The sequence below is a fragment of the Littorina saxatilis genome, linkage group LG3, assembly GCF_037325665.1.
Source record: "Littorina saxatilis isolate snail1 linkage group LG3, US_GU_Lsax_2.0, whole genome shotgun sequence".
In the NCBI taxonomy this organism is placed as follows: Eukaryota; Metazoa; Mollusca; class Gastropoda; order Littorinimorpha; family Littorinidae; genus Littorina; species Littorina saxatilis.
Genome location: NC_090247.1, coordinates 60,801,935 through 60,818,322, shown reverse-complemented (window position 1 = coordinate 60,818,322; position 16,388 = coordinate 60,801,935). Strand labels below are relative to the sequence as shown.

Genomic DNA, 16,388 nt, shown 5'->3' with positions numbered 1-16,388 from the left:
CAAAAAGAACTACATTATGAAGACAGTATCTCTCACAATCCTTTTTATTAAAACTTGTATAATAACGGGCAGTATTAATTACAGTAATTTTTAACTCAAGCAGTCGTCTCTTCAACTCTATCACACAGTGCGCGGTCTCAATTAAGATTATAATACATCTTGGTAACTACTGTCAATAAAAACACAAAAACACAATCAGATCATGACAATCACACACTCTTTCTGCTTGCGATGGATGGTCTATAAGTGATCAACTGGAAAGCATTTTGACATCATCAAGCATGCATGCATGGATGGATTTGTAAAACATCGGTCAATTCTCTTTTGCTAATGGATTAGTTTGGAACTATTTATTGATTGAGAACACACAATGAAACAAGTTCATTAGATATGCTAATATATGCATCACTTGCATTTTGTTGTTGCCGAAGCATAAGAAAGTTACATGCCAAAAATGTGTTTTAAAACAGAATGAAAAAAACTCATCTAGCGGTGTGTGTGTCCCAGTCAAACTTGAAAGCCAGAGAGCGTGGATATTGAATCCATTTAATTTAATTCTCAAAAATCAGCAGCAGCCACACACCTAAGATTCAAAGTTTAGCCATACTGCACACAATCAACTGACATTAAAATCTGTTATACAGAGTGGACAAGCATAATAAGAACAAACAAGTTCACAGACAATCCGTTTACACACAAGAATTGTTGATCAGTGTGTGGCATGTTCTGTGTGTGGCATGTTCTGTGTGTGTGTGTGTGTGTGTGTGTGTGTGTGTGTGTGGTTTGCCTTTGTGTGCGGTGTGTGTGTGTGTGTGCGGTGTGTGTGTGTCTGTGTGTGTGCGTGCGTGCGTGAGTGTGCACGCGCATGTTTTATCACAATGACTACAGGCATTCGACAGCACACTGTGCATGGGGGTGTTTGTGCTTGCACACATAACCTTCGTGTCTTTTGGGAAGTCCGAGCTCTGATAACAACAATATACCGTTACAATAATTGTATCTGTGTAATAATAACAAAAATGGAAAAACACAGGCGCCAGACATACTGGAAAGAGTTTCATCTTCAACGTCGTGCCTTGGTCTACTCTTAGTAAAAAAAGCACAACATATTTTCCCCAGCTTGCCTGGCGCCTGTCATTGAAACTGAAGTCACATTAAAATCACCGTTTTCTGCACATACGTAAGCAGCGAATTTGTGTGTGTATCACATCGGGATTGGTAAGGCCCCAAAAAAAAAATTGTCTGTTTCTGGTCACCCGACCGACCCTAAATTTCGGCGCCGACCCTAAACTTTTTTTTTCCAAACTCAAATTATTTTTTTTTTTTGGGTGGTGGTAAAGGACAGGGTGAGAAAATGAACAACAAAAACGTGTGAAAACGAAAGTCCGCTGACGATTTGTAAATGTGTTGAGTGTCTTGTCTCTATGTATAGTGAATCCAGTCTCTTTGCGCGATTTTTAAAGTTAGTTTTATTGGTCTACATTTGGGGTAAAAAAAAATTTAAAAAAAAATAAAAAAAATCCCTACCTACCGACCCTATTTTTTTTAGCCATGTTACCAGAAACAGACATTTTTTTTTTTGGCCTAAAGGTTTACACCCAGCTTAAACAAAAACCACAAGAACTACAGATTGAAAGCTTTGAAAACGAGGACAAACTAAACACACAAGTTTCAGTGTATGATAAAAAGGGAGTTCACACTTTTAATGCTCAACGAAACAACAGAATAAGAAAATGTCATGGGAAAAAACCAAAACATTCTTCTCCTTGAACTCAAAGTATTTGCGCTGCCAAACTGAACCTTCTTTGTGTGTGTGCGTGCGTGTGTGTGTGTGTGTGTGTGTGTGTGTGTGTGTGGGGGGGGGGGGTGTGGCCAACAAGAAAGATAAAACGTAAAACTTAAGTTTTCTGCCAACAGAAACAAATCACAATGTATAACTTTGTTGTTGATGAAACTCAGATTCAGATTGAACTTTTGCAGTGAAAGCAGTGAAAGCAGTGGCTATTGGGGTGCCTTATTCAGAAGCTACCAAATAACTTTTTATTATAGTTTTTTAAATTTAAATTAAAAAAAATATAGCTCTCTTTATACCTATGACTGCCTAGAATATCTATACATGTATGTAACTTAAAATGTTATACGTTATAATATAATTGTTTGTATATATTTATATCACCATAACTGTTTGTTATCTTAATAAACATAATTTAATACTTTTTGAGTTGTAAATGGTAAATTTTAAACACTGAAGTGACGAGTGAGTGAAAGGGCATTGTGAGTGGATGGATATAGATATGTTAATAAAATAAAACACCCCGCAGCGATATGCATGGCATATGGCGATGGCGGTAAAATATAAAAATGAAATACTTCTGTAATCTTGAGCGATTACTAATTTTTCATTGGTAAGTATTGATATTTGGTTGGTGAATATTCAAACATGGTGCACAAAATCAATTACTATACCTCTTTTGCATTCGGAATCACGTACGATTGAACTTACCCTTACGCTCGCATAAGTATCTACTCGCGCTAATAAAACATATAAACAAGCGTGTGTGTGTGTGTGTGTGTGTGTGTGTGTGTGTGTGCGTGTGTGTGTGTTTGTGTGCACGCATGCGTGTGTGTGTGTGTGTGTGTGTGTGTGTGTGTGTGTGTGTGTGTGTGTGTGTGTGCGCGCGCGTTTTTCGCAGGTACGTTCAGAAGTTATTTGCATTAAGGATTATGAAAACGACCTAAACAAATCTCAACATTTTTGATGCCAAAGTTTTGTTGTCAATTACGTGTTGTAAGAATGTTGTTTCATAACTGGGATGCTCACTCCAACCACACACAGACATAGACAGACAGCTGCTTTGGATATGAAAACATCACAGTCAATCAGTTTATTACTACTGGCAAGAAATGGGTGCGATGTGCAATCAATATATATTAGAAAAGGAAGATACATTTTGATATTTGTAATGTTAATGAAAGCTTTAACGTGCGCATGCGGTACGCGGTCCTTATTTCAGAACAGGTTCAGTCCAGAATGAGAAGGTTTCACCTACAACAACTCAAGTTTTAATGAAATGATGGCCAACATTATTTGTAGCAGTTTCAGCGCATGCAATTCATAAGTTTAATTCTAAAAGCAGTATAGTTTCTTCCATCCCAGATAGGCGAACAAATCACAGTCTCGAGTCACCTGAATCTCAAGTTCACGAGATGGTTTTTAGTGTAAGATATTTTACAGTGAGAAGCAAATTTTTACATACAGCATCGTTATTTAACTTAAACTGGATGATCATTTTAATTTCAACTTATGCTCTTGAAGTATTAGTTTAGGGTTAGGGTTAGATAACCCTTGTCCAACTGTCTTAGAAAGCATTTCTTTCACAGTATTGTTCAATCGTCATAGAAAGCTTACTGAAGTATATAAAATATGACCGAGCTTAAGTTTGTTGTGGGCACTAAGGTTACAAAAACACGTAGGGGGATGTGTTTTTAAAATACATTGCGTCAGCATACCAAAAAGTTAATAACTGTTTTGGCAGTATTTCCTTTCACAGATTGTAAAGATTGAAGTTCAACATCTTAATACTTTTTTAAAAACACAAACGGCACACACGCCCGTGCACTCATTCACAGCAACTGGCATGTACGCACGCACGGACGCACGCACACACACACACACACACACAAACACACACACACACACACACACACATAACATCGCAAAACATATTTAGCCAACCAGATCGAAGCAGCAGAATAACAAATGTGTGCGTCCTAAATGTAAGAATCTGAAACTGTTCCAACGACAAGGCTAAACATAATGCCACCAACAAGACACCAGCATAAGTGAAAACTGTAATACTTACGTCATCAGCGGGGAAAACACGTCATTCCCACTGTGACCAAACACGTTAAAGTAAGGGAGATCATCACAAAACCATAACGAGTATTTTCTAAATTCTCTCTTCCCTTTTCAAGCAAAACTATACAGGGCAACAGCAAAACATGAAGGGTGACAACTCATTTTTAGGAATATGTACATGGATAAAACGATTCAACAGCTAACACGTGTTGCTTTTTTGTTTTTATCCCATCATGAGCGGGTAGCTTTAACGTTTGCAGACAGTTGAATGTAGTAAATTATAGTACATGTGTGACAGGGGAGGCTACCGCTCCTTTCACAACGGACTCTGCACCCGAGTTGTTGGCCTTTAAAGTCAACACCTGTGGTTTGTAGAGTTCTGTTTGTGATGGGGTCTGGTGGTTTCCGATTGTCTGTATGTTCATGGAAACCTTCGGGTTTGCATAACAGTTTTTATAGGGCTAAGAAATTAGCCTTAACATTTTCAATCCTGTTTGATTGCACTTCGCTTCCCGAGGTGATCGTAGTGTTTCGGCACACGGTTACACATGTAGCACAGGTTTGTCTTTAATTTTAAAATTACGTCACTCAAAACAGCGTTATTTTCTTTGAGTCTTGCAACAAGAGTAAATTCTGAGAAATACTGTTGGGGAATAATCTGGTCAGAAAACAGGATCAAAGAGGAATCTTCAAACAGAGACTGACCCCATCAAGGTATATCCTCTCGCATCAGTTCTGTATTCAAGCAGGAATCAGGATTGGTGACGAGACGATCAAGTTTTCCCCCACATGGAGCAAGCTTACCGGTGTAGTATCGTGGCTATGACTTATATACAGCGTAAGGGCCGGTGTAACGAAATCAGTTTTCTCATAAGACCGGTTTTCTCACAGGCCTTGTTGATATCCCATAAACTCCACACTGACTATCCCCCCCCCCCCTACCCCCCTTACCAAGTAGGCCTACTGATGATCAACCTTTAGTACTTTTCGATCATGGGATCTAATTTGTTCAGAAAAAAAGTATTTTAATTCAGAAATTTACCTCATTACGAAATCCTCCCCTTCCGTCATGCAATATGGACGTAATCACTCGGTGCACGTTTTCGAAGTAATCGTATTTTGGGGTAAAACTGATTGAATTTCACTACGAATTTCCTTGAATTGCAAGAAACTGACATGCCTTGGCGAGTAAAAATATGTAAATGGTGAGTAGAAATGTTAATCCCATTTACACGGTTTTTGGGGGCATTCATTTAATTTGAATGAGGTTGTTATCCCGTGTAAAAGCATGAACAGATTTGTGGTTGTGGTCATGGTAGCGTGCACGAGACGGGATATTATTATTATTATTATTGTGATCATTTTTTATGCGCCTAATCTAGATATAGCCCTAGGCGCTTACATATTAATTTCTGCCGTTTGAAATGGAATTTTTTACAGACAGACAGACAAACAGACATTTTTTACACACAATATATAACGCATTCACATCGGCCAGTAAAGCTCAATAGCCTGTTAGGCGAGCATTCACCTTTCGCGGCCTTTATTCCAAGTCAAACGGGTATTTGGTGGACATTTTTATCTATGCCTATACAATTTTGCCAGGAAAGACCCTTTTGTCAATCGTGGGATCTTGAACGTGCACACCCCAATGTAGTGTACACGAAGGGACCTCGGTTTTTCGTCTCATCCGAAAGACTAGCACTTGAACCCACCACCTAGGTTAGGAAAGGGGGGAGAAAATTGCGGCCTGACCCAGGGTCGAACACGCAACCTCTCGCTTCCGAGCGCAAGTGCGTTACCACTCGGCCACCCCCTTTCCTTGAGAGAAAAGATATCCCTTTACTCGAGAGGCACACTCAACAATCATGTCACAACAACTACGGACTCATTGTGTATGAATCAATGCCTGGGAAGCATAGTTAACAAAACACCCAACCACACAAATCCATGCATTGAAGTAAAAAATGACAGAGAATGAAATTGCATTGATCATGGTGTAATGAGTTCGTCAGTGCTTCAACTGACTGCATCGTGTGCACACATCTCACACACCCAAACAGGCAAGTAATCAACATGTTTTGAAATGTAAATTTCCAAAAGAAAAATGAAACATGCGTAGAAATGACTCCACACCAAGCTGTGCGCTGAAGGTTTTGAAATACACCTAGTACCACACTAGCATACATATATCAGTGATCGACCAAAATTGATCTACCAGGCTTCTTACAAACATTTGGCAGAAATAATTTGTATGGCTCACAGGTCTGTAAGACCTGACTGTACCAGGTAAGAAATACTATACAACAACACACCCAGGTCTACAAGCATAGGTGATCAAAGACAGCAGACACACTAAGTCTTGACACATTTCAAAACTAACTAATAAGTCGCCTATTTCAATATCACACATCAATCAATTAAATTTACATTTTGCGGTCACGTGATACGAAAAAAATGACATCACACGGATGAATCGACCAACCACAACGTGTCTATAAATACACTTCAGTGATATTTTGTACAGCTCTTATCACATGCCACTATCGGAGCAGCTGATGACGCTCAAAAAGAACAAGGATAAGTGTCTATAAATAGAACTCGGTCACAATCTGTACAAATTTGATCACATACAAATATACAGAGCAGTTGATCACGCTATATAAGAACAGGACTAAGTGTCTATACATAAAACTCGATCGAAATTTGTACAAATCTGATCACATCCCAATATACAGAGAAGTTGATCACGCTCCAAATGAAAAGTGCTGTGTCTGTAAATAGAACCCGGCCACAATCTGTACAAATCTGATCACATACCAATATACAGAGCAGTTGATCAGGATACACAATAACAGGGCGAGGAAGTTACTACTATTCTCAAATACACAGAGCAGTTGATCACGGCGTTTAAGGAAATATACTCAAATATATATAAAGAGCAGTGGATACAAATGGACATCGCAGTCTCCTGCTTCAGCAACAAATCACAGACACGTGCGACACAGCACGCATGGTTTCATTCTGAACAAAATATCCCCGACAGGCGGTCATCGTTAGATCATCGAAATCTCTTGGGCACCAGTTCAAACGGGGTATCCTCTGACTTTCCCCCAAAGGATACCTCTTGGCATAATTACTCTCGCGGTCCCTCTAATTTTCCGAACAAGCGTACCTCTTGGCATAATTACTCTTGGGGTCATACCTCTTGGCATAATTACTCTTGGCATATTTACTTTCGAGGTTCATGCGACTTCCCAAAAAAGCATACCTCTTGGCATAATTACTATGGGGGTCTCTGTGTCTTTCTCAACAAGCAATCCTCTTGGCATACAATTACTCTCGGGATCTCTGCAACAAGCAATCCTCTTGGCATTATTACCTTTGAAGTTGCTGTGACTTTCCAAACAAGCATACCTCTTGGCATCCCTGTGACTTTTCAACAAGAAATTCTCTTGGCATAATTACTCTATTGGCTCAACCGGGATTTCTCTGAATTTCTCAACAACAATACCTCTTCGAATAATCACTTTCAGGGATCCTGTGACATTACCAACAAGCATATCTCTAAGCATATCTACTCCATACCCTCAACTGGGGTTCCTGTGAATTTCTGAATACTCACACCTCATAATTACTCTCATGGGTTCATTTGACTTCCCCAAAAAGTATATACCTCTTGGCATAAATGCTCCATCGGGGCAACCGGGATTCCCGTGAATTTCTCGACAATTATACATGTTGGCATAAGCACTTCATCGGCTCAACCGGGGTTTCCGTGAATTTCTCAACAACCATACATGTTGGCATAACAAGTTCTCCGTCAACTCAAAGCATTTCCGCCTTCACTGAAAACCTCTGGCGAGTGCCCAGACACACAATCAGCCACAGTGTTAGTGAAAAAAGGAAGAAAATAAAACACACCACCATGCAGGTGAGTGAAATCTTCATCTGTTTCAGGAACTGCGTCTGCCATTGATGGTAAGGACAAAGCACGCTTCAACCAACACCGTAAGGAGTCTTTAAATGTAAAAACCAGAAAAGAGATACTGTACCATCAAATCAAACACAGTCTAGGACTGCAAACTTGTTGTCTTGAACCGTAACAATTAAGTCGCGTAAGGCGAAATTACTACATTTAGTCAAGCTGTGGAACTCACAGAATGAAACTGAACGCACTGCAATTTTTCAGCAAGACCGTATACTCGTAGCATCGTCAGTCCACCGCTCGTGGCAAAGGCAGTGAAATTGACAAGAAGAGCGGGGTAGTAGCCTGCTTGCGCTGAGAAGGATAACACGCTTTTCTGTACCTCTCTTCGTTTTAACTTTCTGAGCGTGTTTTTAATCCAAACATATCATATCTATATGTTTTTGGAATCAGGAACCGACAAGGAATAAGATGAAAGTGTTTTTAAAATTGATTTCGAAATTGAAATTTGGATCATAATTTTTATATTTTTAATTTTCAGAGCTTTTTTTTAATCCAAATATAACATATTTATATGTTTTTGGAATCAGGAAATGATGAAGAATAAGATGAACGTAAATTTGGATCGTTTTACAATTTTTTTAAATTTTTTTTTACAATTTTCAGATTTTTAATGACCAAAGTCATAAATTAATTTTTAAGCCACCAAGCTGAAATGCAATACCAAAGTGCGGCCTTCGTCGAAGATTGCTTGGCCAAAATTTCAATCAATTTGATTGAAAAATGAGGGTGTGACAGTGCCGCCTCAACTGTTACAAAAAGCCGATATGACGTCATCAAAGACATTTATGAAACAAGTCCAGGGATATCATTCTCAGGAACTCTCATGTAAAATTTCATAAAGATCGGTCCAGTAGTTTAGTCTGAATCGCTCTACACACACACACACACACACACGCACAGACACAGACAGACACACACACACACACACACACACACACACACACACATACACCACGACCCTCGTCTCGATTCCCCCTCTATGTTAAAACATTTAGTCAAAACTTGACTAAATGTAAAAGCACACCATGCTACATACATAAATACATATATATCTATGAATTGAATCTTAAAACTTTTTTGAGGATGAAAGTCGCTTGTTCATTTCAATGCTTGTTGTTCTCTCAGGTGCCAGGAGAAAGGTGACCGGCACGGTTGGCCTAGTGGTACAAGGCGTCCGCCTCGTGATCGGGAGGTCGTGGGTTCGAACCCCGGGTCATACCTAAGACTTCAACATTGGCAATCTAGTGGCTGCTCCGCCTGGCGTCTGGCATTATGGGGTTAGTGCTAGGACTGGTTGGTCCGGTGTCAGAATAATGTGACTGGGTGAGACATGAAGCCTGTGCTGCGACTTCTGTCTTGTGTGTGGCGCACGTTATATGTCAAAGCAGCACCGCCCTGATATGGCCCTTCGTGGTCGGCTGGGCGTTAAGCTAACAAACAAACAAAACAAGTCGCGTAAGGCGAAAATACAACATTTAGTCAAGTAGCTGTCGAACTCACAGAATGAAACTGAACGCAACGCAACGCAGCAAGACCGTATACTCGTAGCATCGTCACTCCACCGCCCGTGGCAAAGGCAGTGCACGTGGAATTGACAAGAAGAGCGGGGTATTCGTTGCGCTGAGAAGGATAGCACGCTTTTCTGTACCTCTCTTCGTTTTAACTTTCTGAGCGTGTTTTTAATCCAAACATATCATATCTATATATTTTTGGAATCAGGAACCGACAAGGAATAAGATTTTTGATAAAATGTTTTATATATTTAATTTTCAGAGCTTGTTTGTAATCTGAATATAACATATTTATATGTTTTTGGAATCAGCAAATGATGGAGAATAAGATAAACGTAAATTTGGATCGTTTTATAAATTTTTATTTTTTTTTACAATTTTCAGATTTTTAATGACCAAATAGCCATAACCATTCAGAAATTCACCAACAGTTAATTCACCGTTTCTCAGACTGAGAGTGGAAGACATACTGCTGGCTATCAATTGTGCTTGGTTTCATCTTGTTTTATTCTCTTTCAGTACCAGAACATTTGCCTTGAGAAGACAGTGCCCGAAGACAGCAAACTGTAACTTCAACCACAACGTTTGTGGTGCAGACACTGATGTTTGTCCAGAATGGTCCTAATAAAACATTTTTGAATTCTTGGATACTTTGATAAATTTATGCTGTTGATAACATCTTTAAAGGGCAAAGAAATGTCCATTAGTTTTGTCACATGCACACAGCAGTCAATATCCCTGCTTCCTTTTTTTGCAGTTCATATCTTGTATCATTCGCAACGTTTCACAACACTTTATTTTCTTGTAACTGATCGATAAGGATGCCATCGGGACATTTCTGTTGTGACGACCAAGAATTTGCCAACCTAAAACTCTTCTACAGCAAACAATCTGTACTTGCAGGTTTCTCCATTTACTTGCGGTAACAATGTTTTAGCATATGAACGGGTACAACCATTCTTCATGTATTGTCCTTTCGCGAAGTCAATCGTGCATTTCTCACAACAGGATGTGTTGGCGTAACTTATTAATACGTTGTAAAATTCAGGGATTCGTCAACTTTTCCACAATAGACATTCTGCATTGATGTGTGTACCTACACATCTTGTCTTGAGATCTTTTCCGTCTGCCAATATTGTTTCGTCTTGACCAGGATTTAGCTCAAGCCTTTGTGATGCAAGGACCAGGGATTTACCCCAATTTTGTTCACTGTGAACAGACTGTGTTGACTTGTATACATGCATGCCATTACAGCGTATAGCCGTGTGGTCATATGCAATGATTCAGTGGAATAGATTCTGTTGTAACAATCAGGGATTCATCTTCATCAAACTCTTCCATGGTGTTAGCCTATGCACTCAATCATGTCGACAGTTTTTGCCTTGAGTTCCTTTCAAATGTCCTTCTATTATCGTCTAGACCAGTGGAACCGGTCTTGTTCTAATGACCGGGAATTACCCCCAGACTCTTCCGCTGTGAACAATCTGTGTTCATTGGTTTACATCCATATTTCCTGTGTTTTGGGTCTTTTACAGAATCGATCACACCTTTTTCTCACATCATCATAGAGCTGTTACTTTCAGTAAGGATATAATGGAACAGATTTTTTTGTAACGATGAAGAATCTATATACCTTAAAGCCATATGTACTCGATGACTATACACGCTAATTGCTTTACCAACAGCTGGAGACATGCTAAATTAAGTTCCCTGCAAGATATTGTGGTCTAGGACCCCTTAAATGTTGAGATATTTGAATTTTTATTTTGATCTAGATCGTCCTATTTATAGATTTGCCAACAGAGGGAACGTTGACGCAAGGGAAATAACTCCGCGTCTTTGTTGACATCCTCACTTTTTCAGAGGCTAGAACAAGCTGTAATGCATGTATTATGGTCCGCGCATGGTGACATATCGTCATTATATGGTCTTATGGTGCGTTTGACATCGATTATGGGCAAACTACACTTTGTAAACACGGGAGCGCGTACATATGCCTTTAAACTCTTCAATCTATAACTCAAACACTATGCAGTTAGACAAGTCCACTGTTCTTGCCACTGGTTGGTCCGGTGTCAGAATAATGTGACTGGGTGAGACATGAAGCCTGTGCTGCGACTTCTGTCTTGTGTGTGGCGCACGTTAAATGTCAAAGCAGCACCGCCCTGATATGGCCCTTCGTGGTCGGCTGGGCGTTAAGCAAACAAACAAACAAACTGTTCTTGCCTTGATGTTCTTTTCAAACACCATTCAATGCAACCGGTCTTGTTGTAAGGCATGGATATTATTTTCTCCTAAACATTTCCACTGTAGTCTGCATGGATCTGTAGAGCTCTGTGACTATCGGTAAGGCTTCAACAAAACTCTGCTCTCAATTTCTGCTATAACGATGAGGGATTCATTCTTCTCAAACTCTTCCATGCTTGACATGACAGCTTTTGACAGTAGGAGTATCCACGTGCATTTTTTCAATAATGCATTTCTTTCCTAATTCCTGCTTCAGCCACAACTTTCTCACAACAACCTGGAGCTGTGTGACTATCTGTAGGGATTCAATGGAACAGTTTCTGTTGTAACGATGAGGGATTCATTCTTATCAAACTCTTCCATGGTTGACAGCTTTTGATAGTAGGAGTATCCACGTGCATTTTTTTAATACTGCATTTCTTTCCTAATTCCTGCTTCAGCCACAACTTTCTCACAACAACCTAGAGCCGTGTGACTATCTGTAGGGATTCAATGGAACAGTTTCTGTTGTAACGATGAGGGATTCATCCGCCTCAAATTCATCCATGGTAGACAGTTTGTGTTTGTAGGAGTATCCGTGTTTCTTGCTGCCAGGGCCCGAAGTGCCTCCGTTGCTACTGCCAGTGTTGCTCAACAATCTGTCGATATCGCTGCTCTGAAAAGAGAAACATAAAATTGAACCAAATAAATCATGTCCATTTTTTCTTGTGAAGCTTGTTATGTTACCTGCCCTGACAAAGCACATACTGGCACATATAGCTTTTTTGGTGAAAGAGAGAGAGAGAGTTAATGAGAGAGAGAGAGAGAGAGAGAGAGAGAGAGAGAGAGAGAGAGAGAGAGAGAGAGAGAGAGAGAGAGAGAGAGAGAGTGAGCAACAAAAGCAAACACAAGAAAGTATGAAAGAAAGAATAAGCAAACATAAGAAAGGACAACAACAAAAGAAGAAAGAAAGGACAAAAGAAAGAAAGGACAGAAAGAAAGAAAGTAAAAGCTAGGAGGGTATAATTCACCAGCGAATGTGCGAGCTGCTGTTGTTTAGCACACTTACCTACTTAATGTACGCTGGAGTGCCATGTAATTGTAACAATGCTAAGAATTCAAGATTCATCTAGAGCGCAAACATGCATGTATAAAGGGATTAGTACAGGCGATATACGTAACGAGCGTAAATACTTTTAAGAAAATTAGCATGATTACCTCAGACCATACGAGGCGCCATCAAGTGCCGTACAATCTTTGTTCCATGATAGAATTCACATCCATTTGACCCATATTCACTATTTATACCTCAATATCCCACAAAAAAACAAACAAAGAACTACAGTTTCAGTGAGCACTACTACTACCACACATAAACAAACAAATACAAAAACAAACAAACAGAAGAAAAGACACACATACATAAGTAACATATATAAATAAGTTCTGCGCTTAAGCATCAGAAAGCTAATCATTTCCACAGACCAAGTAGAGACTGGTATCACTGACACAAACAACAGCCGAGGTACCACAAATGGATTTCACAGAGCACAAGCACACATAGACAATGAAGATATCAGTTCTCAAAGCCCCAAGACAAAACATATTCCCCTGAGACCTGCCACGAAGGTTAGGATAGAAGCAAGGGCAGGGTTGGGACAAAGATACTGTGTAAGATTTAAGGCTTAACAGAGTTTAAGAAAACAACCAAAAACACTAAAAAAGAAAACTCGGACGTCTTTAACAATTGTTAAAAACATATTTTTTAGTTAAAGTCTCTCAAAAGTATAAGTATCCCGTTTCTGTCGGTTTTTCGGTTTTTCTCGTTTCCTGAAAGGAGTTACTGTATTTAGCCCGCGATCATGTTAACCTTTGTTTTGTACTTACTAGGATTGCTTAAAATAAGTATTATATGCTTGAGTTAGTAATCTTAAAAGCCTTGCATTGTTTCTTGTCATGATACAAATTGAATAAAGTTTTGTTTAAAAAAAAAAAGAAGAAACAAAGTATGAGTTAAAATTCCCCTGAATATATTTTTCATGGACAATATTACACTTAAAACCAAAATCATAAAGTCTTAGATGTTGTACTGAGATTTCTGAGAAAAAACACACCACCAAGTGAACTTTACCGTATCCAAAGCTGATAGCGATTAGAATGGTAGAGGATGGGAGACGAACTACATATAATTTGTAAAACTGAATCATTTAAGATAAAACGATTGTGTAAAGACAGATTAAAACAAGTCGCGTAAGGCGAAATTACTACATTTAGTCAAGCTGTGGAACTCACAGAATGAAACTGAACGTAGTCCGCCGCTAGTGCAAAAGGCAGTGAAAGTGACGAGCACGCTTTACTGTCACATACCTCTCTTCGTTTTAACTTTCTGAGCGTGTTTTTAATCCAAACATATCATATCTATATGATTTTGGAATCAGGAACCGACAAGGAATAAAATGAAACAGTTTTTAAAACGATTTCGGAAATTTAATTTTAATCATAATTTTTATATTTTTAATTTTCAGAGCTTGTTTTTAATCTAAATATAACATATTTATATGTTTTTGGAATCAGAAAATGATGAAGAATAAGATGAACGTAAATTTGGATCGTTTTATAAAAAAATATTTTTTTACAATTTTCAGATTTTTAATGACCAAAGTCATTAATTAATTTTTAAGCCACCAAACTGAAATGCAATACCGAAGTCCGGCCTTCGTCGAAGATTGCTTGGCCAAAATTTCAATCAATTTGATTGAAAAATGAGGGTGTGACAGTGCCGCCTCAACTTTTACAAAAAGCCGGATATGACGTCATCAAAGACATTTATCGAAAAAAAAGAAAAATTGTCCGGGGATATCATTCCCAGGAACTCTCATGTCAAATTTCATAAAGATCGGTCCAGTAGTTTAGTCTGAATCGCTCTACACACACACACTGACACACACACACACACACATACACCACGACCCTCGTCTCGATTCCCCCTCTATGTTAAAACATTTAGTCAAAACTTGACTAAATGTAAAAATGACAGACATTTTAAAGAAATTAAAGAATAAATTGGGAAGGGAATGTGGTAAAGAAATCATTGCTCATTCTTCTTCTTCTTCTTCTTCTTCTTCTGCGTTCGTGGGCTGAAACTCCCACGTACACTCGTGGTTTTTTTGCCGTTTTCGGAGAAAGCATGCTGGGTATTTTCGTGTTTCTATAACCCACCGAACTCTGACATGGATTACAGAATCTTTTTCGTGCGCACTTGGTCTTGTGCTTGCGTGTACACACGGGGGTGTTCGGACACCGAGGAGAGTCTGCACACAAAGTTGACTCTGAGAAATAAATCTCTCGCCGAACGTGGGGACGAACTCACGCTGACAGCGGCCAACTGGATACAAATCCAGCGCGCTACCGACTGAGCTACATCCCCGCCCTATTGCTCATTCAGGATTGATTACGTAATTTCAAATTAAAGTTGAATTCAAAATGTACTCCGGTGGTTCTCCAACATGAAGCCCGAGCTCTTAACCTTCACCTGATCACGCTTCGGACTACACAGTCCGGATGACGTGGGTCGTGTACGACCCATACTTTCTAAAGAAGGATTCAACGAAAAAAGTATGGGTCGCACACGACCCACGCCATCCGAATAGGGACAAACGTTTTGCCGCCTCTTTACAAAGTATGGGTCGTACACGACCCACGCCATCCGAATAAGGATAAACAACGTAAAATTCCTACGTAATTCTCTATGGGTCGTCCACGATCCACATCATCGGGATTGTGTAGTTGATATGACGTAATCGTTTACAAAGATAATCTTTCAAAAGTTAGGCAATGGGAAGGTCGTATGGTGATTGTAGATTACATGACGTTTCAATTAAAAGCTCCTAATAGTTTCAGAGATACAGACGATTTTGTGAGGCTCTGGGTCGTCCACGACCCACGAAGCACGGTGAAGGGAGGATATTTGCATGAAAGGGCATCTTCTGCTGCCCGCAGTGTGTTTCCTCATTACAAGTACCGGTGTTGTTAAGGGAAGACATATGATTGTTTTAATAAAATCATCTTTAAAAAGTTTGAACAGACCCCGCAGTGATTTCCATTCTAAATGTAACAAAAACCAAGGTAAAAGTTTGCCTTCTTCAATTGGAGGGGAAGAGTACTGGACAGAAATGAATGCAATCAGGAGGAAGGTTTGGTGGGGTCCTAAGGCCTGGCACTCACCTATGTATCTTCAGCAGGACAGACGACGCACTGCAGATTATCCCAGCCCGCTAAACGTTGCGTGGAAGGAAAACAGGCCAAGTACTCGTCATAATCAATAATATGCAGTGCGTCGTCTGTGCCGCTGAAACTGCGCAGGTATATTCTGCCCTTAACCATTGTGGGTATAATTTTTAAGCTTGAAAATTGGGGGGTGAAGGAGCAGATAGAAAGCAAGCAAAATGCGTAGTTTTTCCAGCAGCAAAGCATTATACGTTATACTTACCAGTGCTTGGCTTAGAGAGTACGTGTGGAGTAAGCCTGAGAGAAAAAGACGCACAGGGTTCACAAACAACACCGTGTACACAACATTTGTACAGAAATCACCAAAAAACACCCCAAAAACAAAACAATAGCGAGGAACATTTCTTGGTTAAAAACACAAACAAGAGGCTGATACTAGACACAGGGGGTAGCAGTTGTTGATTAAGAACAGAAATCAATAACAACACTTGGACAACTCTGTTTTAAAACCCAACAGTTTAGGCACCATCTCTGTCAAAACGTTGTTTGTTAGATTTTGAAGAATGAAGACTGA

At 39.5% G+C, this 16,388-nt stretch overlaps 1 long non-coding RNA gene and 1 pseudogene across 1 annotated transcript in view; one reads left to right on the top strand and one right to left on the bottom strand.

Moving 5' to 3' along the window:
• The first annotated feature begins 4,174 nt into the window (after nt 1–4,174).
• LOC138962846 (uncharacterized) overlaps nt 4,175–16,388 on the top strand; it is a 188,730-nt gene continuing 176,516 nt past the window's right edge. The window contains exon 1 of the long non-coding RNA XR_011454618.1: nt 4,175–4,376. This is a non-coding gene — a long non-coding RNA (uncharacterized lncRNA). The remainder of the gene's footprint in view (nt 4,377–16,388) is intronic.
• Nucleotides 11,387–16,388, bottom strand: part of LOC138960953 (uncharacterized) — a 35,356-nt pseudogene continuing 30,354 nt past the window's right edge.